This window comes from Ranitomeya variabilis, chromosome 8 (assembly GCF_051348905.1).
Source record: "Ranitomeya variabilis isolate aRanVar5 chromosome 8, aRanVar5.hap1, whole genome shotgun sequence".
NCBI classification, from domain to species: Eukaryota; Metazoa; Chordata; class Amphibia; order Anura; family Dendrobatidae; genus Ranitomeya; species Ranitomeya variabilis.
In genome coordinates this window covers 127,035,039-127,051,199 of record NC_135239.1, presented here as the reverse complement: position 1 = coordinate 127,051,199, position 16,161 = coordinate 127,035,039, and the positions used below count along the sequence as shown (strand labels likewise).

The window sequence follows — 16,161 nt, the reverse complement described above, 5'->3', positions numbered from 1 at the left end:
CTTTGGCCGCGCGTGCGCAGAAGCGGCGCTCTGCTGGCCGCGGCTTCAGGAAAATGGCCGCGGGATGCCGCGCGTGCGCAGATGGATATCGCGGCGGCCATTTTCCTGAAGCCGCGGCCAGCAGAGCGCCGCTTCTGCGCACGCGCGGCCAAAGGAAGATGGCCGCGCCCACCGATCACCAATGCAATAACGAACACCGCGCTATTTTAAATCCCCTGGAAGAGGATTCCGGACTTTGGGCATGCGCACACCACTACGCCACCAACGGAAAACTACGCCAAATCTGGGGGAAGACAACGCCCATGCGACCTGACCAGCCTGATTGACAGGCGAAAACGGAGACTTTGCAAAGTTATTTCGGCAACTTAGGTGGGTAATAAACGCATAACACACACACTAATGTAACGCCCACCTCTGCCCCTATTTAACTCTATTTTTATCCCATCTTCCAAAAACGTGGTGACAGGTTCCCTTTAAAGGGACTCTGTCACCTGAATTTGGCGGGCTATGTAAATGCCCTCTGTCTAGTCCGATGGGCGGTGTTTTCTCTTCTTTCATTCACCCCTTCCTTTCCCGCTGGCCGAAATATTTTCTTGAATTTGAGTATGTTTCCTCCGTAGTTCACGTGTGTGCAATGCAATCTTGCCTCGCGCAGTATGCTTTGCCCAACTGGGGGCAAAGCCAAAAAGCATTAGTGCGCATGTGCTGCCGCACTATGTCCCGGAACACAGCAAAATACTTCCGGGACATACTGCGGCGGGACTATGCATACTGCGCTTGCGCAAGGCAAGATTGCATTGCGCACGCGTGAACTACGGAGGAAACATATGCAAAAAAAATAATAGTTTTTTTATATAAAATAGTTTTTATTGTATAAAAGCGCAAAAACAAAAAATGATATAAATGAGGTATCGCTGTCAAAGTACTGACTCGAAGAATAAAACTGCTTTATCAATTTTACCACACGCGATACCGGATAAACGCCCCCCCCCAAAAAAAAAGAAATTCATGAATTGCTGTTTTTTGTTAATTCTGCCTCACAAAAATCGTAGTAAAAAGCGATAAAAAAATGTAATGTGCGCAAAAATAATACCAGTATAAACGTCAACTCGTCCCGCAAAAAACAAGACCTGACATGACTCCATGGGCCAAAATATGGAAAAATTATAGCTCTCAAACTGTGGTGATGCAAAAACTATTTTTTGCAATAAAAAGCGTTTTTTAGTGAGTGACAGATGTCAAACATAAAAACCCGCTATATATAGCAACTCAAACCCCCTTTTTTTCACCCCCTTAGTTAGGGAAAAATAATAAAATTAAAAAAATGTATTTATTTCCATTTTCCCATTAGGGTTGGGGCTAAAGTTGGAGTTAGGGTTTGGGTTAAGTTTACGGTTGTGGTTAGGGGTGTGGTTAGGGTTAGGGTTATGGTTAGGGTTGAGTTTAGGGTTAAGGGTGTGTTGGGTTTAAGGTTGGAGTTAGAATTGGGGGCTTTCCACTGTTTAGGCACATCAGGGGCTCTACAAACGCGACATGGCTTCCGATCTCAATTCCAGCCAGTTTTGCATTGAAAAGTAAAACGGCGCTCCTTCCCTTCCGAGCTCTGCCATGCGCCTAAACAGTGGTTTACCCCCACATAAGAGGTATCGGCATACTCAGGACAAATTGTACAACTTTTGAGGTCCAATTTCTCTTGTTACCCTTGGTAAAATAAAACAAAATTGGATCTGAAGTAAAAAAAATTCTAAAAATAAGTTAAATGTTCATTTTTTTTTTTTAACATTCCAAAAATTCCTGTGAAGCACCTGAAGGGTTAATAAACTTCTTGAATGTTGTTTTGAGCACCTTGATGGTGCAGGTTTTAGAATGGTGTCACTTTTGGGTATTTTCTATTATATAGACCCCTCAAAGTGCCTTCAAATGTGGTGCGGTCCTTACAAAAAAAAAAAAAAAGTGTTGTAAAAATGAGAAATCGCTCGTCAACTTTTAACCCATATAACTTCCTAACAAAAAAAAATGTTGGTTACAAAATTGTGCTGATGTAAAGTAGACATGTGGGAAATGTTACTTATTAAGTATTTTGTGTGACATATCTCTGTGATTTAAGGGCATGAAAATTCAAATTTGGAAAATTGCAAACTTTTCAAAATTTTCACCAAATTTTTGTGTTTTTCACAAATAAACGCAAGTTATATCAAAGGAATTTTACCACTATCATGAAGTACAATATGTCACGAGAAAACAGTGTCAGAATCACTGGGATCTGTTGAAGCGTTCCAGAGTTATAACCTCAAAAAGGGACAGTGGTCAGAATTTTTAAAAATTGACCTGATCATTAACATGCTTTTTCTTCTTTTGTGTACGATTATGCTGTCATTCATTTCAGCATTCCTAAATAAAGAATTTACACAAAAAAAATGTTTTGTTTTTTTATGTGAAAAAATATTTTCCTATTAAAAAGAATGACATTAAAAATTAGCATATTTGGTATTGTCATGTCCCAAAAAGTCTAATCTATCAACATCTAGTATTGCAATACCCACACACACACACCCAAAAAATGATCAAAACTTTGCATTTGCCACATAAAGAGTATAAACAAAAAACATCCACTGGCCACATAAAAAACAAGTACTTACAAAGCTCCATGGAAAAGAAAAATAGTTACAAATTTCAGAAAATGGCAATAAAAACAAATTGCATAAATTTTTTTTTTTGCTTCTAAAATAACACAAAAGTAGAGAAGTTTGTAATTACTATAATTGTTCAGCACAGGTGAGGAATATGAAGGCATGAGTGGATAAACGGTTTTAAAAAACAGTACCAGCTGTTGAGGAAGCTTTTGATGCTTGTAGTGCAGTAGCTAACAAGTAGTATACAAACAAGAAAAAATATAGAAAGGCAGCACTAACTGTTTTCTGTGGTGAAAAGAAGTCCTTTATTTCAATTCGTACAGCCATCCAAAGCAGCATAGCGGCATGTGAGGGGAGATATTCAGGGAGATTTAAGGACGACGGCCGTTACGCACACAGGTGGCGCTTCTACGTGTCCAATAGATAAAATTATGGTGGTAAAAATGTAATTATTTTATACTTGGTTTAACAATATGATCACTGTAACCCTAGGTGAATTAATTGAGACGTGTAGTTTGCTAAATGGGGTCACTTATGGGGGGTTCTGCTAATCGTGCACTTCAGGGGCTCTACCAATGTGACATGGCACCCTCAAACCAGTCCAGCAAAATCTGAACTCCAATATGGTGCCACTTCTCTTCTGAGCTTGTCCCTTTCTAAGCTGTCTCAAAAGTAATTTTCGACCACTTCTGGGTCCCATTTTCTCCTATCACCCTTGTGAACAAAAAAATAAAATAAGGATATATATATATATATATGTATATATATATATATATATATATATATATATATATATATATATATATATATATATATATATATACACTCACTGGCCACTTTATTAGGTACACCATGCTAGTAACGGGTTGGACCCCCTTTTGCCTTCAGAACTGCCTCAATTCTTCGTGGCATAGATTCAACAAGGTGCTGGAAGCATTCCTCAGAGATTTTGGTCCATATTGACATGATGGCATCACACAGTTGCCGCAGATTTGTCGGCTGCACATCCCTGATGCGAATCTCCCGTTCCACCACATCCCAAAGATTTCATGTTGTTTACGCCAAATTCTGACCCTACCATCCGAATGTCGCAGCAGAAATCGAGACTCATCAGACCAAGCAACGTTTTTCCAATCTTCTACTGTCCAATTTCGATGAGCTTGTGCAAATTGTAGCCTCAGTTTCCTGTTCTTAGCTGAAAGGAGTGGTACCCGGTGTGGTCTTCTGCTGCTGTAGCCCATCTGCCTCAAAGTTCGACGCACTGTGCGTTCAGAGATGCTCTTAGGCCTACCTTGGTTGTAACGGGTGGCGATTTGAGTCACTGTTGCCTTTCTATCAGCTCGAACCAGTCTGCCCATTCTCCTCTGACCTCTGGCATCAACAAGGCATTTCCGCCCACAGAACTGCCGCTCACTGGATTTTTTTTCTTTTTCGGACCATTCTTTGTAAACCCTAGAAATGGTTGTGCGTGAAAATCCCAGTAGATCAGCAGTTTCTGAAATACTCAGACCAGCCCTTCTGGCACCAACAACCATGCTACGTTCAAAGGCACTCAAATCACCTTTCTTCCCCATACTGATGCTCGGTTTGAACTGCAGGAGATTGTCTTGACCATGTCTACATGCCTAAATGCACTGAGTTGCCGCCATGTGATTGGCTGATTAGAAATTAAGTGTTAACAAGAAGTTGGACAGGTGTACCTAATAAAGTGGCCAGTGAGTGTATATGTATATATATATATATATATATATATATATATATATATATATATATATATATATATATATATATATATATATACCGTATATACTCAAATTTTGGGGCTGAAAGTGCCCCTCTCGGCTTATACTCGAGTCATGATCGGTGGTGGGGTCGGCGGGTGAGGACTGTCATATACTCACCTAGTCCCGGCGATCCTGGCGCGCCCCCTGCCCGTCCCAAGGTCTCCGGGTGCCGCAGCCTCTTCCCCTGAGCGGTCACGTGGGACCGCTCATTAGAGAAATGAATAGGCTGCTCCACCTCCCATAGGTGCGGAGCCGCCTATTCATTTCTCTAATGAAGCGGTGCCGGTGACCGCTGATAGAGGAAGAGGCTGCGGCACCGAAGACCAGCTGTCTGGGGGAAGGAGCGGGACGCCGGGAGCAGGTAAGTATTACATATTCACCTGTCCGCGTTCCACACGCCGGGCGCCGCTCCATCTTCCCGGCGTCTCTCCGCACTGACTGTGCAGGTCAGAGGGCGCGATGACACATATAGTGTGCGCGCCGCCCTCTACCTGATCAGTCAGTGCAGAGAGATGCCGGGACCGGACGCTGAGGAGCTGCAAGCAAGAGAGGTGAGTATGTCGTTTTTTTTTTTTTTATTGCAGCAGCAGCAATGGCACAGATTTATGTGGAGTATCTATGGGGCAACGGTGCAGAGCACTATATGGCACAGCTATGGGGCAACAGTGCAGAGCACTATATGGCACAGCTATGGGGCAACGGTGCAGAGCACTATATGGCACAGCTATGGGGCAACGGTGCAGAGCATTATATATATGGCACAGCTATCTATGGGGCAACGGTGCAGAGCATTGTATATATGGCACAGCTTTATGTGGAGTATCTATGGGGCAACGGTGCAGAGCATTGTATATATGGCACAGCTTTATGTGGAGCATCTATGGGGCCATAATGAACGGTGCAGAGCATTACATATGGCACACCTTTATGTGGAGCATCTATGGGGCCATAATGAACGGTGCAGAGCATTATATGTGGCACAGCTTTATGTGGAGCATCTATGGGGCCATAATGAACGGTGCAGAGCATTATATGTGGCACAGCTTTATGTGGAGCATCTATGGGGCCATAATGAACGGTATGGAGCATCTATTTTTAATTTTGAAATTCACCGGTACCTGCTGCATTTTCCACCCTAGGCAGATACTCGAGTCAATAAGTTTTCCCAGTTTTTTGTGGCAAAATTAGGGGGGTCGGCTTATACTCGGGTCGGCTTATACTCGAGTATATACGGTATATACAAAATAAGAAAAGCAGCACAAAAAAATGTGATTGTTTTTTATACTTTGAGAGCGGATATCTTCTTTGGGCAAAGTTTTCCTTTGTTAAACAAGGGTGCCTCGGGGTGGCTCTGCGCAGCTGCGAGCTGTGGCATTGTGGGCCTTTTGGCTTTGACGTCGCGGGCATGCGCAGTGTGTGTGGGGAGACGCCGAGGCGTGCAGGCTAAGTAATGTGTTTGCAATTTTCATATGATCATAGTGTACGGGAGTGGAACACCTGATTTGATTTTATCTGATTGATAATTGATTATTGAGGATATTTTATGAATAATCACGCGACACATTATATTTAATGTTCACTGATAATGAATTGCATGGAGATATTCTATTTCACATGGATTCACTTTTTTAATAGATTGCTGTCTAATGTAATTTATTTATATTTGTAATATTGCACATAATGAATGTTATAATGAGATTTGAATGTGTCTTGTATAAATAACTGTTTCACTCATGTGTTCACTGTTTGAAAAAGGATTTTGTATCCGAAACGTTGCCACGCCGTTCAGGCAATAAAGTCCTCCTTTTTATATTTTTGTGCTGCTTTTCTTATTTTGTACTTATTGTTGGAAGTCATTGGACTACTGGCTGGGAGAGCTTTGCACTACGTTAAGGTATTTTTCCAGGACGTCCCTCCTGACAGCACCACCAGGAGGTTGTCCTTCTTATCCTTGATAGGGACAGGAAACACCGAAGAGGTTAAATAGCCCCCTCCCCACCCCCACCCCTCAGCGTTTTTCCTGTCCCTATCAGGGACAGACGCAGAGGAGAGTTGGCATGAACTCCGCCTGATAGCGCTGACACCGCTGGAGGTCCCTCAGCGCCGGTTGAGCTGTGCTCCCGACTCCAGGGCATCCCTCTTCAGAGGGCTCTGCACGTTTTTGCTGCACCCGGATACCGGCGGTGACCCTCCCAACACACGCCAGGGAGCGCGCCGGGTTGGGCCTGCAGGGAGTGCCTCGGATCGGTGCACAGTGGGCGTGCCGCGTCATCGGAGCGTGCCGCGTCATCGGGGCGCGCCGCGACGGCGAGTACACCGCTTCTCTGAGGTGTGCCGCTTCAAAGACGCTGCAATCACCTATGGGCGGACTTCCGGTGGCGTTCCTGGGCAGCTCGTGGCCTCGGGGACGCCAGAAGTCTGCATTGGGCTGTATCATACAGCTGGAAAATGAAATTCCCGCCCAGCAGCAGTGGGCGTTAGAGACCCGCAGGGATCACCGGCAGCTGAGCTCGGAAGGAGGACGAATCTGATGATTTGAAGACAGGTAAGAGTTCCTATTTAATCACGAACATCTGACTTCGCACTGATCCTAGAGAGATGGAGGGTGCAGATCGTCCAGAGATCCTGTCCTCAGAGCTCGCCCCCGATCATGTAAGTTATACATAGGGGGTTTGTATCACATATTACAACACAAGCTATAGGGCCTCTCTGTATCTATTGCAGGATAAGGAGGCTTCCAGGCGCCCAGTGTCAGGCCAAAAGCGCAGGACAAGTAAATGCCCTCTATGCTCCAATAGGCTACCAGAGGGGCATAGGAAGAAAGTGTGTGATAAATGTATGTATCCTCCCAGAGGAAATGAAGAGATATCTATTTTCTTCTGAACACACAGAGACATTACTACAGGCCGTCAGAGATACCATGAGGGTAGAGGACGCCACGGAACCCCTTACAGTCCAAGACGAGATGTTTGGGGGGCTCAGAGCTCGTAGAAGCAGAGTGTTTCCTGTAAATCGCCATATTCAAGAAATGATCTTGGAAGAATGGGGTGATGTAGGGAAAAAACTGATAGTCCCAAGAGATTTCAAATATCGTCTGCCCTTTGATCCAGAGGAGACCAAAATCTGGGAATCCGTTCCTAAAGTGGATATACCTGTAGCCAAGGTCTCAAAAAAGACCACCATCCCTTTTGAGGATTCCTCGGGTCTCAAAGATCCTATGGACAAAAGATCTGAAGATCTCCTCAAGAAGGCCTGGGAAGCTTCAGCCGCTATCATGAAGGCCAATATTGCGTCCACCTCAGTTGCCAGGTCAATGTCTCTGTGGGTAGAAAAACTAGAGACCCAGATTAACAATAAAACGCCTAGAGACGAGATCCTAAAATCTTTACCACTCCTGAGGATAGCAACAGACTTTATGGCCGATGCTTCGGCAGAGTTAGTGCGGTTTGCTGCAAGAAACAATGCCTTATCTAATGCAGCAAGAAGAGCTCTATGGCTCAGATCATGGTCCGGTGATACACAGTCAAAAAATAAACTGTGTTCAATACCCTTCTCTGGCCTTCATGTCTTCGGTCCAGTATTGGACGAATTGCTTGAAAAAGCAGCAGATAAGAAAAAGGGTTTCCCGGAAGAAAAAACGAAAAACACGCCGTCCTTTCGTAGGTCTCGATTCCATCCCAGACAAGACTATAGAGGGAAAGGGAAGGGCGGAAGAGGAGCTACCCGAAAAGTGGTAGAGGCAGGGGTGCCTTTCAGGACCAAAAATCAAAAACCAATAAACAATGACGCCAACCTAGTGGGTGGAAGGCTTCAGTACTTCCTACAGGGTTGGCAAAACATCACTCAGAACCCATGGATCCTAAGTTTGGTAGAACGAGGGTACAAAATAGAGTTCAGCCAAACACCTCCCGAAAGATTTTGCCTAACTCAGACCCAGTCTTTATCGGTTCAGCAGAGGCTTCTAAAGGATATTCAAGAACTTATCCAGATAAAAGCCATCATTCCGGTACCCCATGCCCAGAGGTTCAGAGGACACTATTCGAGTCTATTCCTCATAAAAAAAAACAAGCGGAGAATTCCGTACAATTATAAACCTGAAACCTTTAAATCGGTCAGTTGCTTACAAGCGATTCAAAATGGAATCCCTCATATCTGCAATACCTCTGATCCAGAAAGGATCAGTAATGAGCATATTAGATCTAAAAAGTGCCTATTATCAGGTTCCCATCTCCGCCTCACACCCATAGTATCTTAATAGCCCCTTACTGGCCCAAAAGGAGCTGGTTTCCTCTACTAAAGATGATGTCCTGGGAGGATCCAATCCATCTACCAGTGGTACCGGACCTTTTGTCTCAAGGGCCCCTAGTCCATCACGACCCGGGCCTACTACAGTTAGCAGCATGGATCATGAAAAAGAGATCCTAAGATCAAAAGGCCTCTCGGAGCCAGTCATTGCTACTATTCAAAACAGTAGAAAACCGGTAACTGCCGCAATATACAGAAAGATATGGAAAAAGTTCTGCTCTCAGAGTACAGTTCCCGTATCGGTCTCTCACGGTCCAAATATTCCAAAAATTCTAGACTTTCTCCAGTCAAGGTTCGATAAAGGACTAAGGCCTAGTACACTGAAGGTACAGATCTCGGCCCTCAGTTCCTTCTATTACTTCCAGCTAGCCTCCCATCCGTGGATAGTGAGGTTCGTCAAGGCCATTCAGAGACTTAGGCCTACAATTCGCAGTTCAGTGCCTCCCTGGGACCTAAACTTAGTGCTAAATGAACTTTGTAAGCAACCATATGAGCCATTAGCTCAAGCAGACCTGAGAGCCGTAACATTTAAGGCTCTCTTCCTAGTGGCAATAACGTCAGCGCGTCGCGTTGGTGAGATCCAATCTTTCTCTATTAAACATCCATACTTAAAGGTCCAGGATGACTGTATCATCCTTAAACTAAATCCCGGGTTCCTTCCTAAAGTGGTTTCAGACTTCCACAGAAGTCAAGAAATTGTTCTGCCTACATTCTGCCAGAACTTCAGTAATGACAAGGAGCGGTTTCTTCACGCTTTAGATGTAAAAAGGACAATTCTACACTACTTGGAGATCACAGATAGTTGGAGAATTGACTCTAACCTCTTCATCCAGATGGCCGGAAAGAACAAAAGGAAAAAAGCATCCAAAGCTACTCTAGCAAGATGGATTAAATCTACCATCACGGCAGCCTATATCTTGGCAGGAAGAACTCCTCCAGAAAGCCTCAGGGCACATTCGTTGAGAGCAATCTCAGCCTCATGGGCAGAAAGCGCTGGGGCGTCTATGGACCAAATATGCAAAGCTGCGACATGGTCGAGGTCAAATACTTTTTGTAGACATTATAAGTTAGACGTGACGGTAAATCAACAGACTACATTTGGGAGGAAAGTCCTCCAGGCTGTAATCCCACCCTAAAAATGAGGAGTTATTTGGTATTTCTCCTGGTGGTGCTTTCAGGAGGGACGTCCTGGAAACATACTTACCGGTAGGACTAATTCCTACTTTTGGATGCTGTTCCAATTTTGTATATATATATATATATATATATATATATATATTATAATTTATATAGTGCCAACATATTCCGCAGCACTTTAGAAATTATAGAGGGGACTTGTACAGACAATAGACATTACAGCATAACAGAAATCACAGTTCAAGATAGATACGAGGAGGAATGAGGGCCCTGCTCGCAAGCTTACAAACTATGAGGAAAAGGGGAGACACGAGAGGTGGATGGTAACAATTGCTTTAGTTATTTGGACCAGCCATAGTGTAAGGCTCGGGTGTTCATGTAAAGCTGCATGAACCAGTTAACAGCCTAAGTATGTAACAGTACAGACACAGAGGGCTATTATGCGGAACCTGATTTTTTATTTATTTTTTTTTTTTAATGATCGGCCACACAGGGATCGTTTGGCCTACCGCCTCAATGCATTAACCTATCTGAACAAATGAGTTTTTAGGGCACGCTTAAAACTGTGGGGATTGGGGATTAATCGTATTAACCTAGGTAGTGCATTCCAAAGAATCGGCGCAGCACGTGTAAAGTCTTGGAGATGGGAGTGGGAGGTTCTGATTCTTGAGGATGCTAACCTGAGGTCATTAGCAGAGCGGAGGGCACGGGTAGGGTGGTAGACTGAGACCAGAGAGGAGATGTAGGGTGGTGCTCAGCCATGGAGTGCTTCGTGGATGAGGGTAGTAGTTTTGTACTGGATTCTGGAGTGGATGGGTAGCCAATGTAATGACTGGCACAGGGTAGAGGCATCGGTGTAACGGTTGGTGAGGAATATGATCCTGGCTGCAGCATTCAGGACAGACTGGAGCGGGGAGAGTTTGGTAAGAGGGAGGCCGATTAGTAGAGAGTTACAATAGTCCAGACGGGAATGAATAAGTGAAACAGTAAGTTTTTGCAGAGTCGAAAGTAAGAAAAGGGCGAATTCTAGAAATGTTTTTGAGATGCAGATAGGAAGAGCGAGCCAGTGATCGGATGTGGGGGGGTGAATGAAAGCTCGGAATCAAGGATGACCCCAAGGCAGCAGGCATGTTGCTTTGGAGTAATGGTGGAACCGCACACGGAGATGGCAATGTCAGGCAAAGGTAGGTTAGTAGAGGGAGAGAACACGAGGAGTTCAGTTTTTGACAGGTTCAGTTTCAGATAGAGGGAGGACATGAGAGACAGCGATAAGACAATCACTGGTGTTTTCTAAAAAGGTCGGCGTGATAACAGGAGAAGAGGTGTATAATTGGGTGTCGTCAGCATAGAGATTGTACTGGAAACCAAATCTACTGATTGTCCAATAGGGGCAGTATACAAAGAGAAGAGGAGGGGGCCTAGGACTGATCTTGAGGAACCCCGACAGTAAGGGGAAGGTGAGAGGAGGAGGAACCAGCAAAACATACAGTGAAGGATCGGTCAGAGAGATAGGAGGAGAACCAGGAGAGAACGGTGTCCTTGAGGCCGATGGAGCGGAGCATATTGAGGAGGAGCTGATGATCCACAGTATCGAATGCTGCGGAGAGATCCAAGAGAATTAACATGGAGTAGTGACCATTAGATTTAGCTGTTTAGTAGGTCATTAGAGACTTTAGTGAGGGCAGTTTCAGTAGAGTGTAAAGAGCGGAAGCCAGATTGAAGAGGGTCGAGAAGAGTTATCTGAGAGATAGCGGGTAAGACGGGAGTGGACCAGGCGTTCGAGGAGTTTAGAGATGAAGGGAAGATTAGAGACAGGTCTATAATTAGCGGCACAGTTTTGGTCGAGGGATGGTTTTTTAAGTAATGGATGTATGATGGCATGCTTAAATGAGGAGGGAAAAATACCGGAAGTGAGAGAAAGGTTGAATATTTTTGTTAGGTGAGAGGTGACAGCCGGGGAAAGGGACTGGAGGAGATGTGACGGAATGGGGTCACTGGTGCAAGTGGTCGGGCGATAAGATGCAAGGAGCCCGACTACTTCTTCTTCTGTAACTGGTTCAAAGTCAGAGAGTGAACCAGATGCAGTGGGGGAGGGAGGACAGTGCATGGTATGAAGAGATTGGGAGATGATTCCTGTCGAATGTGGTCAATTTTTTCTTTGAAGTAATTGGCTAGATCATCAGCGCGGAGATCCGTGGTTGGGGCTTGCTCTCTTGGGTTGAGTAGGGACTGGAAAGTGTCAGAGACTTTTAGGGTTATTTGACAGTGAGGTGATCGGGGTGTTAAAATAGGTTTGTTTGGAGAGGTGAAGGGCAGAGTTGCATGTTTTTAGCATGAACTTATAATGGATGAAATCTTCAGGTAGATTAGATTCTCTCCACAGACGTTCAGTGCACCTGGAGCACCGCTGCAGGAAACGTTTGCAGCATGTGCCATGGTTGTCGCCATCTGTGCTGAGTTGTTCTATGTATAAGAGGTGCAGCTTCATCCAGGGCACTTTGCAGGGTTTCATTGTAGTGCTTCAGAGCAGAATCAGGACATGAGATGGAGGAGATTGGGGCCAATGAGGACTGCAAGTTCTTCATAAGTTTCTGGGTGTTAATGGCCTGTATGTTTCTATAAGTGTGGAAAGTGGGGGTGACCTGAGCGGGATGGCAGTTCTTGATAGAGAATGAAAGAAGGTTGTGGTCAGAGAGCGGGAGAGGGGAGTTTGTGAACTCGTCCACTGAGCAAAGCCGGGAGAAGACCAAGTCGAGGGAGTTTCCATCTTCATGCGTTGGAGAGTTAGTGTGCTGCGAGAGGCCGAAAGAGGAGGTTAGAGATAAAAGGTGAGAAGCAGATGGGGAGAGGGGAGAAACAATGGAGATGTTGAAATCACCCATAATAAGGGTGGGGGTGTCACAGGAGAGAAAGTGTGGAAGCCAGGTGGCAAAGTGATCCAGGAACTGATGAGAGGGGCCGGGAGGACGATACACCACCGCCACTCGCATGGAGAAGGGGACGTAGAGTCTGACAGCATGGACCTCAAAGGAAGGGAATACAAGTGAGGGTACTTGGGGGATAATTTGGAAGGTACATTTTGGTGAAAGGAGCAGACCAACGCCTCCACCTGCTCTGTTGTCTGATCTTGGGGTATGAGAAAAGTGTAGTCCACCATATGAGAGAGCAGCAGCAGCGGTGGTGTCTGACTGCTGGATCCAGGTTTCAGTAAGAGCCAAGAAGTTAAGAGAATTAGAAAGGAAGAAGTCATGGATGAAGGAGAGTTTATTTCACACAGAGCGAGAATTCCAAAGGGCACAATTCAAAGAGACAGAAGGCATGCATGGAATATTAATAAGGTTAGAGGGGTTTCTGAGTGTAGCAGTTGGGAAGTTTGACTGGCTATAACATGGGGGGCCGGGGTTGGGAGAGATGTCTCCAGCAACTAGGAGAAGGAGGATAGAAAGAGAGAGCAGATGGTTAAGCGATTTGTGAGAGCGTCTCTTGTGTTGGATGGTGGGACTGAATGGATCTGCGCTGTTAAGCAATGTGAACAGAGCGCAAGTGCTATACATAGGAGAGGAGAGGACAGAGGGGCCAATATGGATGGAGTGTAAAGAGTTTATGCAAGGGCGGTGAATGTGAGTGAATTCAGCAGCCAGGATATAGATTATACAAATACATATGGTGAGTATTTGTTCTGTTTCAAATGAATAGGGAATAGATTTAGTTTTTCTTACCTGTCTCCTGCCCTGTCTAACTGCCATGTTATAACTGCCGAGTACTTAGAAAAAAGTACTTTGAATAAATGTACACGAATAATAGTGCACGAATGCACCCCTGCATGAATGCATCCCCAAAGTATGTCTACATTTATAGAAGGCTAGCTCTTAGATCTCACTTTTTTTTTTTTTCCCTCTCGTTACCAATCACTCAAACTCAGTTGAGACAGCAGGACACAATAAATGTAGTGATCAGATAAACAAATGTCCAGGTCTACATGGATCATAAACTGCTTTGAAACAGTTATGTGATCTCTCTGCATAAGGACAAGCAGAAGTGAATTATACATCTATAAACAAAAACAATTGCATAATAAGATGGCTAACATATATAGATATATGCAGGATTCAATGCCAAAGATAGAATGACTCCGATACCATTCAGGCTGCTTGCTGTCAGGGAATGGAGCAGTAGACATGCAGGATATTTCAGTTCAGAGAATGAATACGTTTCAAGGAAAAAGGATATTATATCCGAAATGTTGCCACGCCGTACAGGCATTAAAAGCCCACTTTTTTCTATTTTTTGTGTGCTGTTTTCCCTTTTTTCTCTTATGATTGAAGCCATTGGACCATTGGTTTGGAAAGCTTTGCACTAAAATTGTGGTAATATGATGCTGTTCTGATTTTGTTCTATATATATATATATATATATATATATATATATATATATATATATATATATATATATTGCTCAAAAAGATAAAAGGAACACTAAAATACCACATCCTAGATATCACTGGATGAAATATATCAGTTGCAAATCTTTATTAATTACGTAGTAGAATGTGTTGAGAACAGTAAAACATAAAAATGATCAATGTAAATCAAAATTAATATCCCGTGGAGGTCTGCATTTGGAATGAAACTCAAAATCAAAGTGGAAAATCAAATTAAAGGCTGGTCCAACTTCAGTGGAAATGCCTCAAGACAAGGAAATGATCTGATGTGTGTGTGGCCTCCACCTGCCTGAATGACCTCCCTGCAATGCCTGGACATGCTCCCGATGAGACGGTAGATGGTCTCCGATGGGATCTCCTCCCAGACCTGGACTAAATCATCCACCAACTCCTGGACAGTCTGTGGTGCAATGTGACGTTGTTGGATGGTGCGAAACATGATGTCCCAGATGTGTTCAATCGGATTCATGTCTGGGTAATGGGCAGGCCAGTCCATAGCTTCAATGCCTTCATCTTGCAGTCTGCTGACACACTCCAGCCACATGAAGTCTGGCATTGTCCTGCATTAGGAGGAACCCAGGGCCAACCGCACCAGCATATAGTCTCCCAAGGGGTCTGAGGATCTCCTCTCCGTACCTAATGACGGTAAGGTTCCTCTGGAGAGCACATGGAGGGCTGTGCGGCCCTCCAAAGAAATACCACCCCACACCATTACTGACCCACTGTCAAACCGGTCATGATGAAGGATGTTGTAGGCAGCAGATCACTCTCCACTGCGTCTCTAGACTCAAGTCTGTCACATGTGCTCAGTGTGAACCTGCTTTCATCTGTGAAGAGCACAGGGCACAAGTGGCGAATTTGCCAATCCTGGTGTTCTGTGGCAAATGCCAAGCGTCCTGCACGGTGTTGGGCTGTGAGCACAACCCCATCTGTGGACGTCAGGCACTCAGACCATCCTCATGGAGTAGGTTTCTAACCATTTGTGCAGACACATGCACATTTGTGACCTGCTGGAGGTCATTTTGCAGTGCTCTGGCAGTGCTCCTCCTGTTCATCCTTGCACAAAGGCTGAGGTAGCGTTCCGGCTGCTGGGTTATTGCCCTCCTACGGCCCCCTCCATTACTCCTAGTGTACTGGCCTGTCTCCAGGTAGCGCATCCAGCCTCTGGACACTACGCTGACAGACACAGCAAACCCTCTTGCCACAGCTCGCATTGATGTGCCATCCTGGATGAGATGCACTACCTGAGCCACGTGTGTTGGTATTGTAGAGTCCGTCTCATGCTACCACGAGTGTGAAAGCACAACCAACATTCAAAAGTGACCAATACATCAGCCAGAAAGCACTGGTACTTAGATGTGTTCTGTGGTCCCCACCTGCAGAACCACTCCTTTATTGAGTGTGTCTTCATAATTGCCAATAATTTCCATCTGTTGTCTATTCCATTTGCACAACAGCATGTGAAATTGATTGTCAAACAGTGTTGCTTCCTAAGTGGACAGTTTGATTTCTCAGAAGTTTGATGTACTTGGAGTTATATTCTGTTGTTTAACTGTTCCCTTTATTTTTTTTGTGCAATGGATTTTTTTCACGCAATGTTCTAAACTTCTATAATAATGTTATAAACTTCTGTGAAGCACCTTGGGTTTAGGGTATGTGCACACATTGCAGATTTGCCTGCGGGTTTTTCTGCACTAAATCCGCAGCTCTTGGCACAAAACGCAGGTGCGTTTTTGATGTGTTTTTTTGCGCGGCAAAGGCATCAACATAGAGTTTACAGGAGAAAAAAGAGGCATTCAAAGAAAAGAACACGGTCCCTACAGTCAAACATGGCGGAGGTTCCCTGATGTTTTGGGGTTGC

The 16,161-nt window shown here is 44.6% G+C and overlaps 1 protein-coding gene across 2 annotated transcripts in view; it reads left to right on the top strand.

The window, feature by feature from the left end:
• The window catches only part of GORAB (golgin, RAB6 interacting), a 261,302-nt gene that overhangs the window by 135,006 nt on the left and 110,135 nt on the right, over positions 1–16,161 (top strand). The gene's annotated exons all lie outside the window — the stretch shown is intronic.